The sequence below is a fragment of the Uloborus diversus genome, chromosome 6 (genome assembly GCF_026930045.1).
Source record: "Uloborus diversus isolate 005 chromosome 6, Udiv.v.3.1, whole genome shotgun sequence".
In the NCBI taxonomy this organism is placed as follows: domain Eukaryota; kingdom Metazoa; phylum Arthropoda; class Arachnida; order Araneae; family Uloboridae; genus Uloborus; species Uloborus diversus.
The window spans coordinates 169,123,585-169,145,574 of NC_072736.1; positions in this window are offsets into that span (position 1 = coordinate 169,123,585).

Below are 21,990 nucleotides of genomic sequence, written 5' to 3' on the forward strand. Positions count from 1 at the left end.
TGCACAGCTAGACATCACTAGGAGTCTACGTACAAAATTTCAACTTTCTAGGACCTACTGTTCATGAGTTATGCGACATACATACGCATATCCACACATGCGCACATACGTACATATAGACGTCACGAGAAAACTCGTGGTATTAACTCGGGCATCGTCAAAATGGATATTTCGGGCGTCTACACGATCTTAGGTATATATGCACGTGTAGTCGGGTAAAAAAAAAAAAAAAAAAAAAAAAGACTCAACATTCATTCGGGGTGAATAAAATGGAAATTAAGGTCGATTTTTGAGTGAAAACTTTTTTCGCGAATGCAATACTTCCTTTTTTGTAAAAGGAAGTAAAAATTATATCTCCCCTACAAGACATAAGAAAATTTAAGTGCCCTATCAACTGTACGATCCTCTTTTGTGTATTGTGAGAAAAGGACACTGCTTACATAGCGTAAGGTGCTGTCGTTACGCTCGTAGTACAAACTACGTATGCACAACATGTAGCCGTAGGTTAAAATAACCTATCCTGGTTGAAATAACGAGATAAAGAAATCTACTCTTACCACCTTTTCAATTGATTGCTCATTTTCCAAGTTAGATAACATTTTGTTCAAAAGCACTTCTGATTAAAGCATCGAAAAATAATTTCAGCATCACAAAACAACTAAAGATGCTGTCCTAACAGATTTATTTATTTAAAACAAACTATTTTTTCCCCAAAACAAACTCAGAATATGCCTCAGAGCAGCGAAAGATAATGTTGATGATAAAATTCCGAGCAAAGTCAAGTAAAAAAATATTCAAGATTAAAATAGTTGTAATCGGCACGCAAACGATTTCGTATCAGCGAAAAATAAATATCTTCTCTTCAAACTTTTCGGTAAAGTTTAATCTTTTAAATACCTACTACCATTCATTTACGTGCAAAAGCCAAAAAGAAAAATATAATAGCAAAATAAATAATGAAGAAAAGATTCGCACTACCGGTAAAGCCACTGAAGTAACTTGAGTTAAAGAACTTTTGCTCCTGAATGTGAATTTGGAATTAAGCCAAAGGCCTTTTAGGAAGGTGATTATGGAGGAAACATAAAAGAAATTTCGACTGTTGGGGATTTCAAAATCTTCTAAACTATCACCTAAGTTTTCAGATCCTCTGATATGCAAATCTGTGCCATGTTTTCTTACTTCCATTTGGAATATCAATGGATTATTTATTCGCATTTTAGTAAAATTCGAAAATTTCAAAAACTGTCGAAACTGCCGTGATATTCTTTTAACTGTTTTATACAAAAAAGGGGGAAACATCTAGGGATAAAGAAATGTAGTACAAATTAAAAGAAAGGTTCATAATTTTTATTTTTATGAGGTTACTAGTGATACCCGCACGGCTTCGCCCGTAGCAGAAAATGAAAAGGTCATTAGGTTCCTTTCTATATTTACAAATATTGGATGATGATTTTCTCGCCAGTTTCTTATATTCATTCGTTTGCCCATGTTACGGTTCCACGTTATGATAATTTCGTTATTTATCATAATATGGAACCGTATACCATGTTGTGATAATTTGCTTGGTAAAATTTTCTTAAAATTGGAGTAGAAAAAGAACAAAATCGAATTTTCGAAAAATCGCTTCGAGGTGCACACCCCCATGCTACAAACAAACTAACTTTGTGCCAATTTTCATGAAAATCGGCCGAACGGTCTAGGCGCTATGCGCGTCACAGAGATATAGACAGACTTTCAGCTTTATTGTTAGTAGAGATTAAGTTAAAAGATTGACACATTATAACCCTACGAAAATTAAATATATTTGTTTTATCTATACAATTAAAATCCGACCGTATATATGCATCTATATCCGTCGAATAGTCAGTCACTTCTGATTGGTTGTTTAGTGGAGTACTACGTGAGGTGCCGCAGGTGGCGAATCTAACCACCTTAGGCGCCTTGGTATGAATTAGTTCTTGCCAAACGGAACTCATATGATGTTATTAATAACTTTAAAGATTCGACTCATAACGCCATTTTCCGGTTAAATATACTTGCGAATCCTTTTGCAGTTTTAGTTAATTGAAAATTTCACAACAAAACCTAGAAGGGATCCGGGATACAAAATCATTCAATTTTGCATTTTTTATTAAATCATTACTTTCTATTCAAACTTTTCCATTTTTTTTTCTGATTAAAAGGACGTTTGAATGTTGTTTCTATCTTAGTTAGTACGCAAGATATGGTTATTTTTGTTGCATGCATTTAAATAATATTATATTTAACTTTAAAACTTTAAACTCGTTTTCTCCATGATGCAATTTGACCCGATTTTTTGCATTCCAACTTTTATAAGTCAAGAACTGATAAAGTAATGAAATTTGAAGCATATCTTTTTCGAAATGTTTACTTTGATTTTTATTCGGCAAATTTAAATAAAACTTTGACTTCAAAAAATGTGATTTTTTTAAAAATAGGTGTCTTTGAATTTTTTAAAATTTATCTTCAAATATTTTTTATTTTTTATAGAACTAATATTTTTTAAACCGCCGTATAAAAATTAAAGCTTAGATATTTGAGCATATATTTGTGGAAAAAAATTAAAAATTGACCATTAATATGAGTTTTAGCGATTTAAAGCAACCCTATTAAAATAAAAATTAAATGAAAATTTTTTTAAAAAATGCTTATGTTATGATTTTGCTTATTAAATAGAAGGTGAATCAGTGCAAAAATTCTTTAAAACTCTAAACAGTTTAATAACTTTTTTTTTTCCAAAATGTGTCCCGGACCCCCGTAAGTGGTCAAACATTTTGTTTTATATTCAAATAATTAAGGGAGGAAAACTACTAAAATCAGTAGGTAACATTGTTAACTTAAAAAAAAATCGTTAAAAGTTTTCCCTTGTATAATTTATAATTTACTAGAATTCTCAGAATATTAACACGTAAAAGGAAAAATAAATAAAATGTCTAGAATAGATGAGTTTTAAAAATACTATTTTAGCTATTAGATCCTTGACGTAAAATAAATTATTCAAACAACTAATAATTACAATACTTGTTCAACTAATTACAGTAATAAAAGAAGAAAAACCCGCCAAAATGGAACAAAATTAACATTTTTCCGTATTTTTAGCAAGTAAAACAGAAGGTGTCGTTTAAAATCTTTTATGATTTCTTTATGCGCAGCTAAAAGAAACTGACTTTTTGATGGGCACTTTAAATAATTGTGATGAAGCTGTAAATGTAATGGGAAATCGAATTATGCTTTAAAGGAACTTGAAAAATAGTTAAAAATTCCAGGTTCTTTCTTGTAAAGTAACAGCTGCGAGAACAGTTAAGCGGGAAAATTACCGTAAAATGTGTTTTGTTTATGAGCAATTTGCGACATGCTCATTCGCTCATTTGCTTCGGTGTAAAAAATCGATTTAAGATAGCCTGGCCATTACTACTGATTTTTCTAATAAAGCGGAGGTGATAAAATGCTGGTCGAAATATTTAATTTAATTACGCATTAAAATTAAGTAATGTGAAAAAAAAAATAATTATTCAACGGAAAGTGCCAACATATGCCTTGAAAATATTTAAATGTTCGATAAATTCAGTTTAACATTTAAAAGAGTAGTGTCAATTATAAGCAAGTTTTAGCGCTAAAATTTGGAAAAAATATTATTTTTCTTTAGTGTTCCTGGTGCTCAATACAGTGCATTTGTTACATAACGGTTGTATTTAATGGAATGGGATTGTTTCCATCAGTCAAAAGTACTACGTTTCGCCTTTGAAGTTGATAGAATGAGCAAAAAATAAATAAATAAATAAATAAATAAAAATAAATATAAATAAATAAATAAATAAATTTAAAAAAAAACACGGTGCGAAGAAAATCGTTTATTTTCAAAACGTTTAATTGTTTTTTTTTTTTTTAAATGTCCGACTTTTCAAAGAAGACGTGATTTTTATGACGTCACAAGGGATGAACTTTTGCGCGCTATCCAGAGGGCGCGCTGAATGTTTACGCTTGCTGTCTACCGCGTTTCCACACTATGATAATTCAGAAGCAAATTAAAAATTGCGCTCTACGATTTCTATCAACCATATCGTTGCCAGTACGTGTGAGTAAAGAAGTGAATTAAATATTTCGCTTTGCGCTAATGGCAGCAGTGATTGGCATTTCATCACTTGTGATGTTATGTGCAAAAGCGTAAAAAAGAAAATTAAATCTGCGCACCGAGTAAAATAATTTTTTCAAATATTAAACTTTGTCAAATTATTTTTAAAAAGGTCAAAATCTATGTTTTTAAACATGCGTTTTAAGAAAAAATACTTTTAAAATTTCAGAAACGATCCCATTATTTTTTATCTTGCATATTAACCCTTTTTCGAAAAAACTTTAAACTATAAAAATGAGTATATTTATTTATAAAAAATGGAGCTAAAAGTAAACAAAACAATACACATTTTTTTTGCATTTCTTATTCCTTACATCTCATAATCCAATCCATCAGGATATATTTTGAATTCCTTCTTAAACAACAACAGAGACCACGGAAAAAGAAGAAATTAAAATTGATAAATTATTTGCAACGTACGACAGGTCTTCGGCGATACCCGCTCCATAAATTATGCAAATAACTCATTCTTTCTTCGATATTCTTTCATTGAAGAATGGCAACGGATAAAAGTGATGACCGTGACGTCATTAGTTTGCGTCCAATCATAAATCTTTTGTGGTTCTAAAATGCATGACTGCACACAAACTTCCATTTTTACTCGAAGTGCTATTTTCCGAACTTCTTACTTTGGCACTTTACGAAATTGTGGCATTTTTAAAGGCATTACTATATCATACTGAATAGAGCGAGCGTCAAAACCTTCTCCAAATAAATTTCTTGAAGCGTCAAAACGCAATATTTTTTGGTAGAGCTATACAACAGCAGTGGTTCCATTTTCTATGCATAATAAATTTCTAGTTTGACTGACTAAGCCCGATTCTTACGAGAAGTGCTATCCTTTTGAGACTAATTATGGTTTAAATAGTCTAGTGATAATAAATTATTAGTATAGTTAATAATTCTGAATCTCAGCTAGCGTGATAAACAAACTTACTGAATAAATTAGTTAGTGGATTTTTCGAGAAATTCCGTATCTTGCACGTTTATGAAATATTTATCAATGCATTTTAATTTAGTTTAGTGTTTTACAGTATTGTAATGAGTTATAGTTAAGAAACGTATATAAAGTTAGTATTTAAGCTGTGTGATAATATGATTTTTAATGTTTAGTGCAAGCCTGCGGTATATTCCCGTAACGAAATATGTTTGCTTAGTTGTGAACTCTTTTCATTAATCAAGTAGCTATGAAGCATATCTTTAAAATATAAACATAGTTTCAAAAACACTTATTTTAAGTAAAATGTATGCACAGAACATTTTAATCAACTACATATTACTGCAATTAAGTGTTCATATTCGAATGCTTTTTTGTTGGCAGTACTGTGCTTTCATTATTAACCTTTTCTCTGCTTCTACATTTTCTTTGATTCCAAAATATTACATTGTATTAAATTTAAAACACAGGCAATTAAAGTGAATCAAGAACTATCCAAAGTTTAAATTTAAGTTATATCTTGCGGGAAAAAAATTGCAAAAAAAAAATAAAAAAAAAAATGCAGATATGAAATAAATCTTTTGTACCTATTGATTTAAACTGCCAATATATTAAGCAAAATCAGTCTAATACGTTGATTTCTATTTAAGTATATAAAATAATTTCTTTGAAAAAAAAATAAAAGAAATTTTTTCAAAGAAAAAAATCTTTTGAGCGATGAAGAGTCTGCAATCGTTTTTGCTCTAACTTCAGCATGTATTTCGTTCATACACGGTATTTTTAACTGCATCAACAAGCCAGAATTGTAAATAAAAACATGTGTAATAAAATTTCATTGTATTGTAATTATTAAAGGTCCTTTATTATGAAATTAGCTGCAAAAATTTTCCATAGTTATCAGGAATCAATTGGCTTGTGGTATTTCGTGATAAACAACTTTTTTAATGAACAAAAATTGAAAATCGTCCTAAAAAAGGGGTAGCATTGACTTTGGCAACTTTCATTGCATATTTGAACTTTAATTCATACTATCTAAAGGTTTCTTTTAAAGGATCCTTGAGTTGTGTGTTACTTCTTGCACAAATATTTCACTGTTTTTACTGTGTGTTGAATTTAAAACTTCAAACATACAACAAAATCCAGTAACAGCTCAACTACCATCCAATTTTCAAAGCAGAAATTCAGGAAGCGTGAAAACTCAACTCACAGTCAGTCCTTCCAAACAATCATAATTGGCTTCAAAGAGGCAAACAAATTAAATCTATTTATAGGTGCTTTAGAGCTAGGAGACAGTGAAGAAAGAAAGGCGTTAAGTTACTGTTGACGAAAACAGATATGTAACACCATGGTCAGTGAATCGGTCGTAAATTACCCTGGAAGAGTTGTTCGCTGAATTATCGATGAATAGTAGCATAATGTGTGACTTATTTACAATTCTCACACGCTGAATTATGTAAACGGAAGAAAGTGGTGTTAGTAAATAAAAAATGAATGCTGAAACTACACTCCTGTCCAAAATTATGGTCACAAACATAAAATCTATTTTTTTCCCAACGTCTTCCTGTTAATCCAGGTTTTAACTGAAAATGGTAGCTTTAATTATTTATTTCGCTTTAAGTTGGTGAACTGTGATCTTTGTTATTGTGGTGAAGCTAAGGGAGATGTAGAGCATTTTCTACTGAACTGTAAGCTGCATAATGAGGCCAGAAATTCCTTTTGGCAAAGTTTGACTACAGTCGAACCTCCATATATCAAACTTCCACATATCGAAATTTTCTATGTATCGAAATCCCAGCAAATTTCTATGTTCATTACATAGAAAAATTGTTTCTATGTATCGAAACTATCTCTATATATCGAAATTTTTTTCGAGACATTCGTAGAATTTTTTTCCACCTTAGACTATTTGTCTCATGAAAAATCAAGGTTGGGGGAGAAAATTATATTCACTAAAGGTTGCAAAGAAACTCATTTGGAATCTGGGGATGAGGGATGTGTAGATAGGTCGTTGTTCCGTTCTGGAGTTCTTAAATTCCCTCCAGTTTATTTGAAATCTTAGTTGTAACAAATAACACTTAAATCAGTTTCAAGTTTTTTCTCTGTTGACTACCATTCCTAGTCTTTTTAGCTTCAGTAAAAATCATTCAAGTAGATTGGTTTTTTTACTTTTCTCTCGATTACATTGTCAAAACGAAAATCCCCTCATGCTGCAGATGAAGTTGAATTGCCGAAGAATGAAGATGTATGAAGGCCCTAAAAATGTATTTTCTGTTATTTTTTTTAATTATTATCCTTTATTTAATGTGATGCTCGCATAAATTAGAAATTGGGTTCCCCCTCCCCTAACATGTAAATTAGTTTTAATTTTAATATTTTAGAATTTTTATGATAAAATAAAATTGTTTCTATGCATCAAAATTTCTATATATCGATTTTTTCCGGCAATTTGCTACTTCGATATATGGAGGTCCGACTGTAGTTTGTCCTGGAGTTCTTAAATTCCCTCCAGTTTATTTGAAATCTTAGTTGTAACAAATAACACTTAAATCAGTTTCAAGTTTTTTCTCTGTTGACTACCATCCCTAGTCTTTTTAGCTTCAGTAAAAATCATTCAAGTAGATTTGGGGGCACGGCAGTGCCCCCGCCAAGTCGAGCGCGAAGCAAACACTGCCGTACCATCTTTACTGGAACCATTTCGCCGCATTTTCGGGCCCCTATTTGAGAACCTTCTGGTGAGACTAGAACGCAGAAATTTTCGTCATCCAGTAAGCTATAATCACATACTTAAAATCTTAAATTTCAAGTCTGTAGGTCATTTAGTTCCGAAGTTAAGCGAAAGCAAAGTTTCGCATTTATGACACTCACTCACTCATGATCATCAAAATAGAACTAGTACTTCCCATAAACTCAGAGAGGTGAAATTTGGTACAGAGTTAGGGTTTGATAGCCACATAAAGGGAAAACTATAAAAACTAGGCTAATTGAAGATCTCGAGTGACCCTGATTAGAAAACACAAGAGCCCAACCAAACTATTCGAGATCGACATATTTTACCTTTTTCGACCTTTATAAAAAATATTCAACTTGGCGGGCCGCTTCATTTGATGTCAAAAATCGAAAGCTGAAGTATCTAATGAAGAACCCTCAGGTGTATTACAGATATGGTAATGCCCCCTTCTACTATAGGTACATAAAAAAATCGACTGTCATTGCTAAAGTCCAGCGTAGTGGGACACATCGTCTAATTTAATCTAGCCTAACTTTAGTCTACTCGAACATTACACAAATTAAATGTTTCTACAAAAAGAAGTGAAATCCCATCAAAAACATTCTGTAAAAAACCAGCCAAGTCTCGATGGAGCTGCTTGTTTATCTCTAAAAAGTAGTGAAATCTAGACAAAGTCATGACAAGTCTAAGGTTCCTTACTGCGATTTCTTTATTATTATAGTTAATGTTGTGTGACTTGGCCGTTAAAGGGTACACAAGGGTATAAAACCAGGTGCTCCATGACACCATTGCACCAATCTTTCGCCAGAACCGCTACCCATTGACGATGGAAAATTGCCACTTGGAAAACGTGTAAACAAAATTGACTTGTACCCACTAACGTATAAAGAATGTTTAACGGCCAAGTCACACAACATTAACTATAATAATAAAGAAATCGCAGTAAGGAACCTTAGACTTGTCATGACTTTGTCTAGATTTCACTACTTTTTAGAGATAAACAAGCAGCTCCATCGAGACTTGGCTGGTTTTTTACAGAATGTTTTTGATGGGATTGGTTTTTTTACTTTTCTCTCGATTACATTGTCAAAACGAAAATCCCCTCATGCTGCAGATGAAGTTGAATTGCCGAAGAATGAAGATGTATGAAGGCCCTAAAAATGTATTTTCTGTTATTTTTTTTAATTATTATCCTTTATTTAATGTGATGCTCGCATAAATTAGAAATTGGGTTCCCCCTCCCTTAATATGTAAATTAGTTTTAATCTTAATATTTTAGAATTTTTATGATAAAATAAAATTGTTTCTATGCATCAAAATTTCTATACATCGATTTTTTCCGGCAATTTGCTACTTCGATATATGGAGGTCCGACTGTAGTTTGTCCTGTTGTTGGCCTCCTGTTCCTTCGGATCTTGCGAAAAGCTCTGAGAGACTTGCTGTTCTTTGGAGTTTTGTTTTGTGTTTTGGACAGTTGCTTTTGTGTCTTATGTTATTTTTGTCTGTGTTTTTCGGAGCTTTGTTTTGTGTTTTAGACTTTATTTGTTTTTGTGTCTTATGTTATTCTTGCATGCTTTTTTTTGTTCATTTTTAGATTTTTGTGTTTTTTTTTTAATTACTTATGTAAGCCTGATGTGGAACTCTGGGGTGCATGAGGAGTTTTTGAAGTCCCTTAAACAAAACAAAAAACATAAAATCTAAAACAGAAAAACTTCCTTTGTGTTGCCACTAAATTTGGCACACTGGTATATCACAATTGGAGAAAGAACATAGAAAAAAACAACAACAGTGAAAATATTTTAATTGAGAATTAAGAAACAGGGGATATCAAAAAATGTTAAATTATGAACCAGAGATAGCATTTATCCCGGGAAAAGCCTATCTAATATGAAGTGTGATCACCGTGCACTGGTATACCAGTTGGCTGTTTAATGACGCTCTATTTAACGACTTTCTCAACTTAAAGACGACTTTTCACGGTTCCGGATGCCCCACTGAAGTTTTAAAATCATTCTATTTAACCCGAGATTGCTCGCGCAGGGTATGACATACGGACCTCTTCGCTTCCCATCAAATTTATCCCCACCTTTTTTTTGGAAGTGGACGATTCCTTGAGTAGCTGACCCATAGGCCATAACCTTGAAGGGGTAGAAACGGTGGGGACATTCTAAAATTAGTTTCTTTGGAATTGACTTCTACGGGTGTGTCATACCCTGCGCGAGTATTTTTGCTACAGTTCTGAACTAAAGCATACGCAATGCTTTCAAGAGACTTAAAATTAAAACTAGGATCTAGTGAAGACATTGCATCCCCTGCTAAAAAAAGCAAAGTCAACGTACAAAAGCTGTACTGAAAACCCCAATATAAAAGACAAAAACCAAATTTGTATGTGAAAAATGTGACAAAAACATTTCCATGGACCATATGGCATGCATTTGCAAAAAAAATGTAGAAATTGAATGCAAGTCTTTTAAGAAAGTATTTTATAATTATACTCTTTTCTCTCATTTGCATTTTCAACCTTTTTGAAAAAAAAAATTAATTTGAAAATACTAAAAAACCTCCTCGGGTATGAGATACCCTGCGCGAGCACTGCCGTTCGTTTTGGTCGCTCGAGCAATCTCGGATTGAGGACGCATTCTACTTAAGGAGGATGTTTAGTGGTTCCTTGAAAGTCGTTAAAAAGAGAGTCAACTGTATAAGCTTCACAACGCAACGAGCTTTGATACTGTTTATGAGTGTGTCAATAAATGGTTGGGGCAACAAAAACTAATCTTCCAAAAGCCTGGCCTTCAACCTTTGGAGGATTGGGAGGGGATTACGCGGTGCAATGACTCTTCCTAGATCATCCCAAACATGTTCAATAAGAATGAAATCTGGAGATCTCGAGGTCCAGCTCATACGACGAATATTCTCTTCTACACGTGACCTTAATTTTGAACATGAGTGTACATGGACACTATGGTACGTGATCGTAGCTGAAGAGCCATTTCAGGAGACAAACATACGCCAGTCTAATACTTTCTTTGTTAACATGAAATTAACTAGGTTGGGGCGAAATATAGAAAGAAATTCTCATCGGCCAGCAGTAAATGATAGAAGTTATGCTTGAGAAAATTTAGGTTCTGTGTAAAATTTATCAAATATTGGCTAATAAATTGAAGGACACCCCTATCAGAAAATTTTATTACTGGTTCCACCTACATTTCATGGAAAAAAAAGTTTTTTTTTAGCTAATTTCATTTCCTCTATGTTCTTGAGTGGGAACATTTATTACAATGAACACATTAAATGATTCCAGAAAAATTCTTCAGGAACTTTTTTTTTTTTGCAATAAAACCCACTAAAATCATTGCTTTCTACAAAATTTTCATTAAATTTATTCGTGAAAAAATGATTTTTGCTACATAAGCGACCCTCAAAAACATTAGCAAGTAGTGAAACTTTGGTACGTTTAGTTCGTGCTACCAAAGACAATTTTTGACAGCTATTGAAAACGACATTCTTTTGATACTTCATTCCATCCTAAAAAGCACGTTTGCGTATTAGGATCAGGAAAATTTTAGAGTAAAATTGAATGCTGTGAGCAAGTTTCAAGCGAAGAAAGCTTTTAAAAGTATAAAGAAGGAAGTGTTAACATGTTAGGAATAGAAAAAGCTCATGCACTTAAGAATTCAGGAAACTTTTACGGTAAACATTACTGTAAAATAGAATGCTTACAGTACAAAAAAAAAAAATACAGTAAATTGTAACGAGGAAAATAAATGATTGCAGCGCTAATCGATACACCACGTGTCTTAAAATGCGAAGCACACAACACTGTATTTCTGCTCACTCGATGGGTCCTAACTCCTATGGTGAGCAGTAAAGCCCCTGCCAATCCGAAGGTCCCAAGTTCGAACATACTATTCGCATTTTGCGTTTTTAAATTCTCTTTTTATTCTACCGTAAAATTTTACACTAAAATAGAATTGTACGGTAAAAGTTACTGGCAACATGGATGCCAGTTACTTTTACCGTAAAATTTCAGGATTTTTTTGAACAGTTGTGGGTGCCTTGAACTTAGTTTTGAAGGAGGAAATTATCAGTTGCCGGATGAAACACCGAATTCTCTCAAATGATAAAATACGATCACGCACACGTGCCTATCTGAGAATGGATACTAGAAATCATTACAAATGGCTTTCAAAAATTGCGATATTGCATACAAATTTGTTTAATTGTCAGACAAAATTCACGAATAAGGAAATTTTTGGGAGATCACAGTGACCTCCCATCGGTTTTGCACCTGAAGAAAGTAGTTTCGTTAACACATTGCTTTAAAAAAATATTAAAAAGTTTTTTTCAATTCTTATCAATAAAAACAATTAAATGTCTATTTTATAGAGAGTAACTTTAAAGAGAAATCAATGAAAAATAAATATTTCTTTCTTTTACTGCAATTTATGAATGTGTTGTCTATAGACAATGTACATTTACCCCCCAGATTGCAAACTACATATAATACATACTATTGCATCCTATTTTATATATTTACCAGTAGTTTAAACTGTTTTGCAGAATCAGTGTGTGGCATTGTCAGCAAATTAGAAGTACAATAAAGAACATTTTCAAAACATTGATTTAAAAAGTAAACTAAAACATTCTTTCAAACTTAGTCGATAAAAGTTATAAGTTTTTATTTTATCGAAGATATTTTTAATGAGAAAACAATAAGGAATAAATAGCTCAATTTTTCATTGCAATTGATGTGCTTGCTGTGTAAAGAATTAAAACAGATATTTCTCACTGTTATGATTTCTTTTCAGATAATAATTAACAATTTTCACTGATTATCAAAATATGTTCTCTGTCCAGTTGCGTTTAAGTACTAATTTTAATATATCTCATCAAAACTTTTGCTTAACACGGCCAGCCATTCAAAAAGAGGCTACGTTTATGAAGCAAAACAATTTCGGTTAATATTCTTGCACATAAACTTAAGATCAATTAAAGTTATCTTTCTCTTAAGCAGACGACTCATTATTTTCCCTGCCTAATTGGCTCTCCTGCAAATAACAATTCCATCCATAAAGGACTGTTTCAGACACATGTTCACTTACAGAAAGCCAAGGTTTTATTGTGTTCATAACTCGGGACTTTGATCATAGGTAAAGTTTAATTAAACTTTTAGCCAGTAACATAAATTTTCTCCTTTGTTAATTCAAACAGAGAACCATCCACGGCAATTAAAGAACAGGGATATGTTTATTGCGATTGCGGTTAAATCCGGAAATGGTTTGGCGACGTTCTTTTATTAAGATACTTCAGAGAAGGGAGGATAAGGGAACGAATTAAATTTTTGAACAAGTTTTGATGAAATATTTCATGGGCCCATTCATTACGGCTGCTATTAATTTAGAAACAAATATAGAGACATTTCACGGATAAAGATGAATCTCATTAGTTAGTTGTTTTTTTTTTTACTTATTTTTAGTTGGAAAATAGTTGTTGTAAAATAAATTTTAGGAAAACAATAGCTGGTTGACTATTTATTCGGCAGAGTTCAGCTAAATTGGTTACTCTGATATTTCGAAATGAGAATGGGAATATTCAGCACAAAGAGGATTTTAATGAGCACAGTATTTTTATTTTATTGAATAAAAATATTATATGTCCTTAAAAATAAACAAATTAAAAATCTTTTCATTTTAAAATTTTCCATGATACAGATTTAAAAGACATTAAGTATCTCATAAATGGATGCATTTACAAAAAAAAAAAAAAAAAACCACACTTAAAAATTTACATACTTTATCATGTACGACTCCCCTTACCCCTTTTTTAGATATGCTTCATTTAAATTTAAACAATAGGGGGGTGACACACTTACCCCTTACTATGGGGTAAGAGGGTCACCCATCCGATTTTTTAAAAAACATATTCTTTAAGAACATTTAAAGCATTATTTTCGAAAATGATGATGAATCTGTCTTTATTAATAATGTCCAAGATAAAATAAGACAATAAGTTTAAATTTTTTTGTTTCAAAAACTTTGTATAAGGTTTCAAAAACGAACTATTCTCAAAAGGGGTCCCCCTTACCCCCACCAACCCTATCATCTTAGTATCATTTTACTGAATACTGTTTAGTTTCTAACTACAAAACTTCTCGCTGATATTATCACTTGCTAGCGACGATTGTTAACACCGCCTTTTAACGCCCTTGTCATTTTACGCAGTTTATATTTTGATACAGGTACTGCTTTTCTTAAAAATCCTTTTAGATCAGTAAAAAAAAAAAAAAAAAAATGACGAAAAAATATTAAAGCCATTTTTTAAAAATTTTTTAGTCTGAAATTCACCGAGTACTCCAACAATCAGTTTGAAAACTGTATAAAAACCTCATTCAGAAGTTTAGCTATTTTCAACTAGTCGAATTACTTTAGAAAACGTTTTGAACAGTATTTTATAATTTAAACTACTACATTTAAAGACGTGTTTATCTCATTTCACTTATATAAATATTTCAAAGTGGATGCTTATTAATAAGCAATATAATAAATATGTAAATTTGCAGTAACGATTATAAAGCCCAACGTTTGAAGAATTATAGTAATTTAAGCTATTTCCTCACAACTTACAATGGGGTATTTAGTTAAAGTAGTTACAGTGAAAAATTCACTAAAATAATGTAATAACGTGAAGTATCGTTTATAATTTTTATAAACTTTGTACGTACATGAATACACTATTGTTGCCCATGTTTCCATAGATTCGGTTAAAAAATCCTTTGAGATTTGAAACTCAATTTCCCAACAATTGATAATATTAAACCCTATTATAACAGTCAAAATGAACATTGTATGCAAAGATGATTATGTTTAGAATTTACTTTGATCTTATTACATTTGAGCATCGAGAAACTATTTTGCTACATTGAACTGAATTGGAATTTGTCTATTATTATATTATAGTAGTTACTGAAAACGTTGTGCATGAAAAGAGTCATAATTAAATTTATTTTTAAGTAAGCATCCACTTTTAAAAGCTATTTCATTAAACGTAACAACGGAAGCATTTGCTGAATTGTTACATTTTGTTTAAGATTTAAAACGTTGTGACTTCTTAATAAATTAAATATATGCATATTGCACTGAACGCTGGTTTTATTTGTTTCTTGTTTATTTCTTTAGTTTTTCATCAGATCAAAAGGTGTTACTTCAACAAGGTGTAAATAAATTTCGTTTAACAACGTCTCTGTAAATGTGAACCAAGTTTTTCACACTCTTTAAACGTAATATGAATCTTCATAGTCTGAACGTGAATTTGTAAGAACTTACATTTCGTCGCCTCAGAGCAATAGTAGGATATCTTACCTAGATTATTACCAGGATTATTTCTGGGATTTGATGTATTACTGTAGCTCAGAGGCGACGATTTGATAAAATGTGATCATTGTTATATTTTATGTATTACTGCTATTATAAAATAAATTTTGCTTACGCGTGTGTCTGTGTCAAGTCTTGATACTTCAGGCATATGTAGTAGAGTAACTGCACCAGTAGCAGACAAGGGTCCATTAACAGACAGTCGAAAGTTTGGATTGAAATAAGAATTTTAGGGGAGTAAAACTGTTGTTGCTGCAACCCATGAATACGGTGCAACCATTTAGTTTTATGAGAGTGAATTTTATGAGCCAGTTAGTATTTCCAAGGCAGCGGTAGAAGGTTATGAATAGTCACCACGAGGTCTGCCGGTGGTTCATGTTCATTTGAATTTGATAAGGTTTTAGACCTAAAAATAAAACCCTTTGGCACATTTTGAAGAGAAAAGGGAAATTCTGTCAATTTTTCATTCTTTCCTCATCCTAACTGTTACTGGGTATCATCAGAATTGTCGGTGTCCATTGCTGGGGGCTAGACCTTTTGTCGAAATCGAGAAAATAAAAATAAAATTAACAAATTCAGTGGAACCACATTCAGCCAAACGTCAGATAAGATGTAGTCGCATGAGAGAAAAAGATTTTTAAAAGTCTAAATACATTAAAAGGCTCAGAAAATTGAGTTTACCAGATAGCGATGTTCTAAGCATGACTGTTACTGGTGCCGTTACCCTAACGTGGCCACTAAACTAGTTCTGCAAGTTGTCCGAAAACTGAGGAAAAATAACCAATGTAGTAATCATTATTTGAAAAATCAGACAATTCGTAAAGTGTCCCCTTTGGGGATCATTCGGAACTTTGACTAAATAATTGACTTCAATGGTCAGGCTATTTTTCTGCATGGGTTAGGAATTTAACGCAGCTTGGCCCAAATGTTTGAATACCCCTGTTGTCAAAGCACGATGCCGCTTGCTACTGCAACCATTGGATCGCAATGGATCTGACCTCGTTATCATTTAGCCGTTTGCGAGGAAACGCTTGCGCTCTTCCATGTTAGAAAAGTCGGAAAATGCATCATGCGATATCCGGGCTATATTGATAGTGAATTAATACTTACCTTTCAGACCACAGCGTACCCCTTCTTACTATGGGATGACTCACCGCATGCTGTCTTAAACCTGACAAATTTGTGTTTGAATTTCATTGGCTTTGCTGGTAGTCGTGTTGAGACAGGGGTGCCCACAGGGGGGGGGGTAGATTATTGCGCAATTCTTTGAATTATATAGGCTCAAATCATTCAGTCATATGGCGCAAGGCCATCAAATTGAGGATTTTTTTTTACTCTTTTTAAATCAATTTTTTAATTATTTAATAATTTATTTATTTTAAAATATTTATTTTATTATATTTTGTTATGTTTTCTTATTTTTCATTCATTTATTTAGTTTGTGTGTATGTGTTTGCATGTCATTCAAAGTCAGAACTTGAAAAAAATAATAATTATAATTAAAAATGAATAAAAAATAAAAAAAAAAAATATTTTAAAAAAATAAATAAAATAAAAAAGAGAGCTAAAAAATAAGAAAGGGAGAGAGTGTTTAGAAAAATTGCGCCATTTTCTTCAATTTGCGCCGATGAACTTGCGGGGGGGTGGGGCACCCCCTGTATTGAGAAATCGAGTAATCAGTCGTACCTGCCTCGTGGCGGAAATTTTACTTCTTTAAATCTCTCACCGAAACAGCTCAGCATATATGAACGACCTAAAAGCGTTTTACCTCGCTTGCCAATGACCTTGCGAAAAGAGCACTTGCGCTGGAATTAATAAGCGGAGCTATTTCGATTTTGGTTCTATTTTGATTTTAAACCTGCATGTTTAATATTTATTTAAAAAATAACAAAACAATCTAATTAATATTGAAAATTTTTTCTCAAATTCAATTCAATTTTTCTCTCTCCCCCCTATTCTCCTCCGTTTTTAATAAAATGCTTGAGGCGTACTTTCGATTTTTAAATGCGTGAAATACTATTACAGTCGAACTCGCTTATAACGAGTCCCGATTTAACGAGAACCCGAATTTAGCGACTAAATCAGAAATACTTGGTACAATTTTAAATTATAAGAGCACATCTCGCTTTTAACGATCAAGCCCCACTTAAAACGAGCAATATTTTTGAGATTCATAAAATTTCTATTGACTTCCAGCTCAGCTTGTATCACATTTTTGGTAAATTTTCTTCAACATTCCAAAGTCAAGCGACAATTAGTGATAAGTCATAAATTCTGAAAACAGACGATGACAGCCCTTTTTTTAATTTGTGTAATAACAAAGCATTAATATATGTGTATTTAAGTATTATATATGTGTATTTTCCTCAAAGACAATGCCCCAAGAAACACATTCCGACGGTTCAAAGCAAATTAAACAAATTCTTTGGTGCTGTACAGAGGTTTAAACGGGCTGATGTGTGCATCACATGACTTCCTTTTACTCCATGTCATTTCCCCATTATTGGAAATTTTAATGTGATTCAGTTGTTTACTCTCTAAATATCACTAACAGTGGCCAAATTAAAACCAAAGTTTAAAAAAAAATCGCCAAATTTGTCGCCAAGTTGGCGACAAAACTTGGCGACCAAAAGACTGGCGATATATCGCCAAGTGTCCGACAAATTATAACACCACTTGAGTTTACATCGAAATTAACAATGATTTCCCCCCGAAAAGGGGCAAAAGACCCCCTTAAGAACATCCGAATGCAACCAAAAAGGAAGGTGCACAACTAGACCCCACCAGGAGTCTACGGAGCAAATTTCAACTTTCTAGGACATACCGTTTTTGAGTTATCCAAGATACATACACACATACGCGCATACATACGTACATCCGGACGTCACGAGTAAATTCGTTGTAATTAACTCGGGGGTCGTCAAAATGGATATTTCGGGTGTCTGTACGTTCCTAGGCATATATCCACATGTGTTGGGGTCGAAAAAAAAACTCAACACTTATTCGGGGGTGAGAAAAATGGAAATTAAGGGGGTCCGGGACACATTTTGAAAAAATTTTTATTATGTACTTTAGAGTTTTGAAGTTTTCTGAACTGATTCATCATTTATTTAATAAGCAAAATCATAACATAAATATGAAAAAAAAATATTTTTTTATTTAAATTTAATTAGTTTTTTTCAAAAAAATGGGGTTGCTTTAAATTGCTATAACTCAAAATATTGTTGGTCAATTTTCAATTTTTTTTCAAAAAAGTATGCACAAATATCTAAGCTTTAATTTTTATTCGGCGATTTTAAAAATATTGATTCAATAAAAAATAAAAAATATTTGAAGAAAAATTTCGAAAAATTCGAAGATACTTTTTTTTTAAAAAATCATAATTTTTGCAGTTAACGTTTTTTTCAAATTCGCCGAATAAAAATTAAAGTAAATTGCTTGAAAAAGATATGCTCCAAGTTTCATTACTTTATCTCTATCGGTTCCTGACTTATAAGAGTTTGAACGCAAGAAATCGGGAAAAATTGCATCATGGAGAAAAACGCGTTTAAAGTTTTAAAGTTATGTACACATTCGTTAGATGCATGCAACAAAAATAACTATAACTTTCGTTCTATTTAAGGTAGGAACAAGATTCAAACGTCCTCTTAAGCAGAAAAAAACGGAGCAAGTTTTCAAATTATAAAAAAAATTTGCAAAATTTGAGGATTTTTGTGTCCCGGACCCCCTTAAGGCCGATTTTTGAGTGAAAATATTTTCGCGAATGCAATACTTCCTTTTTTGTAAAAGGAAGTAAAAAAATAAGAGAAAAGGCAACTATGATAAATTTTTATTATTTTTTTCATGAACTCGTTTTTTACGAGCACTTGGTTATAACGAGAAAATATCTCAGTCTCTTACGCTCGTTATTTGCGAGTTTGACTGTATACAGGCTTTAACATATCTAATAATGTTCTTTTTTTAATGAGAAAGAAAAAAAAGTAATCATTACTTTCATGGAATATTCACATTTACTTTCCTATGCGTGGCTGATGAGTGCTAATAAGCACGAAACTGCAGTCCTCGGCTGGAAATGACTGAGCTGGCGGTGTATTTCATGTATTACTTTCATGGTTTTTGATGCACGAATATTTTTTTACAGATTATAACTTACAAGATAAATTGAAATAATTTTTTGATTTTAAAATAAGAAAGCAGAGCTTTTGTCTTTTGAACTTATTTTCTAAGACATAGTAAAGTACGTTAAGCCGAGTGCATCATACACCTACTTTTATGACTATTTTTGTAAAAAACGTATACGATTAAAAATGAATGTACAGTGAAATGGGGCTACTTGAGCCCATGAGAAAAAAGTGTTTAAAATCCAAACTGGTCAGATAAAACTCAATGTATAGACTGAAAAAAGTATTTCCGTGACAGGTAGCAGTACTATGTAGAGGCTGGAGCATGAAACGAAGTTTCTGCTATTCCCGCCTTTTTCTGATTGAGGTTATGATTGCAAGTTGTCGAAACAGTTGTTTTTAGTGTCTGCAAACTTGCCCATGTAAGTTCATGGAAACATCTGATATCATGAAGATCAAGATAGTTTTATGTTTGCATTTTATTTCTTAATAAAATAACAGTGTTTCAAAGGTTATAGCTATATAATTAACACAGTAACTAATATAAGTTAGTAAAGGTGCACTGGTTGCCTTAAAATGAGACTACTTGAAGCAGCCTCAGATCACATTTTATCACTAATTATGTAAAGTAAGGTTTGTAATCTGTTAAATAAACAGGTTAATTACTATTTATACCTTTTTATTTGCAGATCTGGGGATAAAAACGGTCCGAAAATGAAAGAGAACTCTTTGAAGTAAGAAATAATGCGGACTATTAAGAGGAAAAATCACAATTGTGTCCTGATTTAACTAATTCCGGAGAAATGTTTCTAGAGAGTGGCATTAGCCCATTTTGACTTAAGTATATCAACTCTAAAAAGGAAATTAAAACAAGCCTGATCATTCTGTAGTATTTAGTAGCGAGGAAGAGCAGGTATTCAGTAATAACAGAGAAAATAAATCCACCCAAGCCATTAAATTGAGGAGTTTTCATTCTTTCTAATGTTTAAATAATGAAAATTTCAATTTTTTTAGATGTAGATAGATTATATTTCTATTTGAGAAATTATGTTTGCCTAAAAATATGTTTTTATGTATACGCTGATTTTATATTAATTTGTATAAATAATTTTCAATTCATATGCTGACTAGAATGTACATTGTGAGTTTTCTTTCAAAATCATTGGTCCTTCTTGGTACCACCGCCTGATTTACAGCTTTTTCTAACGGATTTGCTGAGTGGGATCAAGTAGCTCCAGCGCGGGGCTACTTGCACCCAATTTCAAAAATCGAAAAAAAATATAGAGAGAGTTAAAATTGTTGTTTAAAAACGGCTTAAGTTCGTAGCAGAATGTCTGAAAAGTGGTAAAAACAAGGTTATCAGTTAACCAAAAATTCGTGTAAAACTCGCAAAACTGTGAAATTTCGGGTCCAAGTAGCCCCAATTTACGGTATAGTAAAAAAATAACCGCCGATTAAGTGCGAACATAGGTAGTGTCTATTACATATCAAGATCATTTTCTTTTTAAACATTTCACCCATAGAGCAACAATTAGCAAAAGGAAGGGGGCAAGTCCAAGCTTATCAAAAGCTGGCCGAAATACCCCAAGCTACGTGACTCAACAACGACGAACGGTTCGCACGTTTTGCGTAAAACAAGCGAAAGGAATTTGATTTCTTCCAATGCTTTGCTTTAAAATCTATCACGTGACTTGGCGTCTTGGCTTCACGAATGAAAGTCTTCACTTAATCCATTTTATATCTTCTCAATGATTTCCCGCACTTACTAAAAATAAGGAAAAACTTTATATTAAATGCCCTTTCAAGAGCACACTCTTCACCGTATAAAGAGGAAAAAAACGAGGCGTGGTCAAAAATGAAAGGCATTGAAGGCTGGTTTGACATCTCAGATCCATTAAATAACTCCTGTCTAATCCAAGCTGCAGCGAAAGAAATACTGACAAAAGGGATCGAGTGACGCAGCTTTTCAAATACAGAAGCAAGTGAAGAAATTAACGGCTGCCGCTCAGGCTTTTCATTTCCTAAAAAGGTTGATAAAAATGGTTGTGAAGGGAGTGAAAACTCTACCTGAAAGATAAAAATTCGCGTCGCTCATAATCGCTAAGAGAGGTTAAGTGCTATGATCTCTGTGAGTGCTTTTGCATTAGCGACCTGTTCAAAAAATAATTTTCAGTTCAGAACCTTTCATCGGGTATGGGTCTCTCGAAAAAATGCTCTTAAGATAGATCTGCTTACAAATCTGCGAATTGATTTTGCGTAAAAGTGTTTATGGAGGGCAGCTATGTCATGCACGAATTTTTGAAACCTTGTTGACGAAGTATTTTGAAATGGTATTTGAATAAATATGTCGACAGTTAAAAAATCACATTCTTGGGAATGGGCGTTTAAAAGTAATCATAAAGGTTGCAGAAAAATTCATGTCATGTTAAAAGACAAGAGTTGAGACACAGTAATAATTCCATGCGGGCGTTTCCTTCAGTCAAAAGTATTTTTTTAGTCACTAAAAGTGATAGAATAAACACAAAAAATAACATGGAGCCAGAAAATATTTTTTCGGAGCATTTAATTTTTATTTATTTTTTTAAATCTCTGATTTCTAAAACAATATGTATCGTGAAACGTCACAAGTGAAGACAACTATTTTGGATCGTAGCGTGTGGTTGTTGTTCTGGCTAGATGTT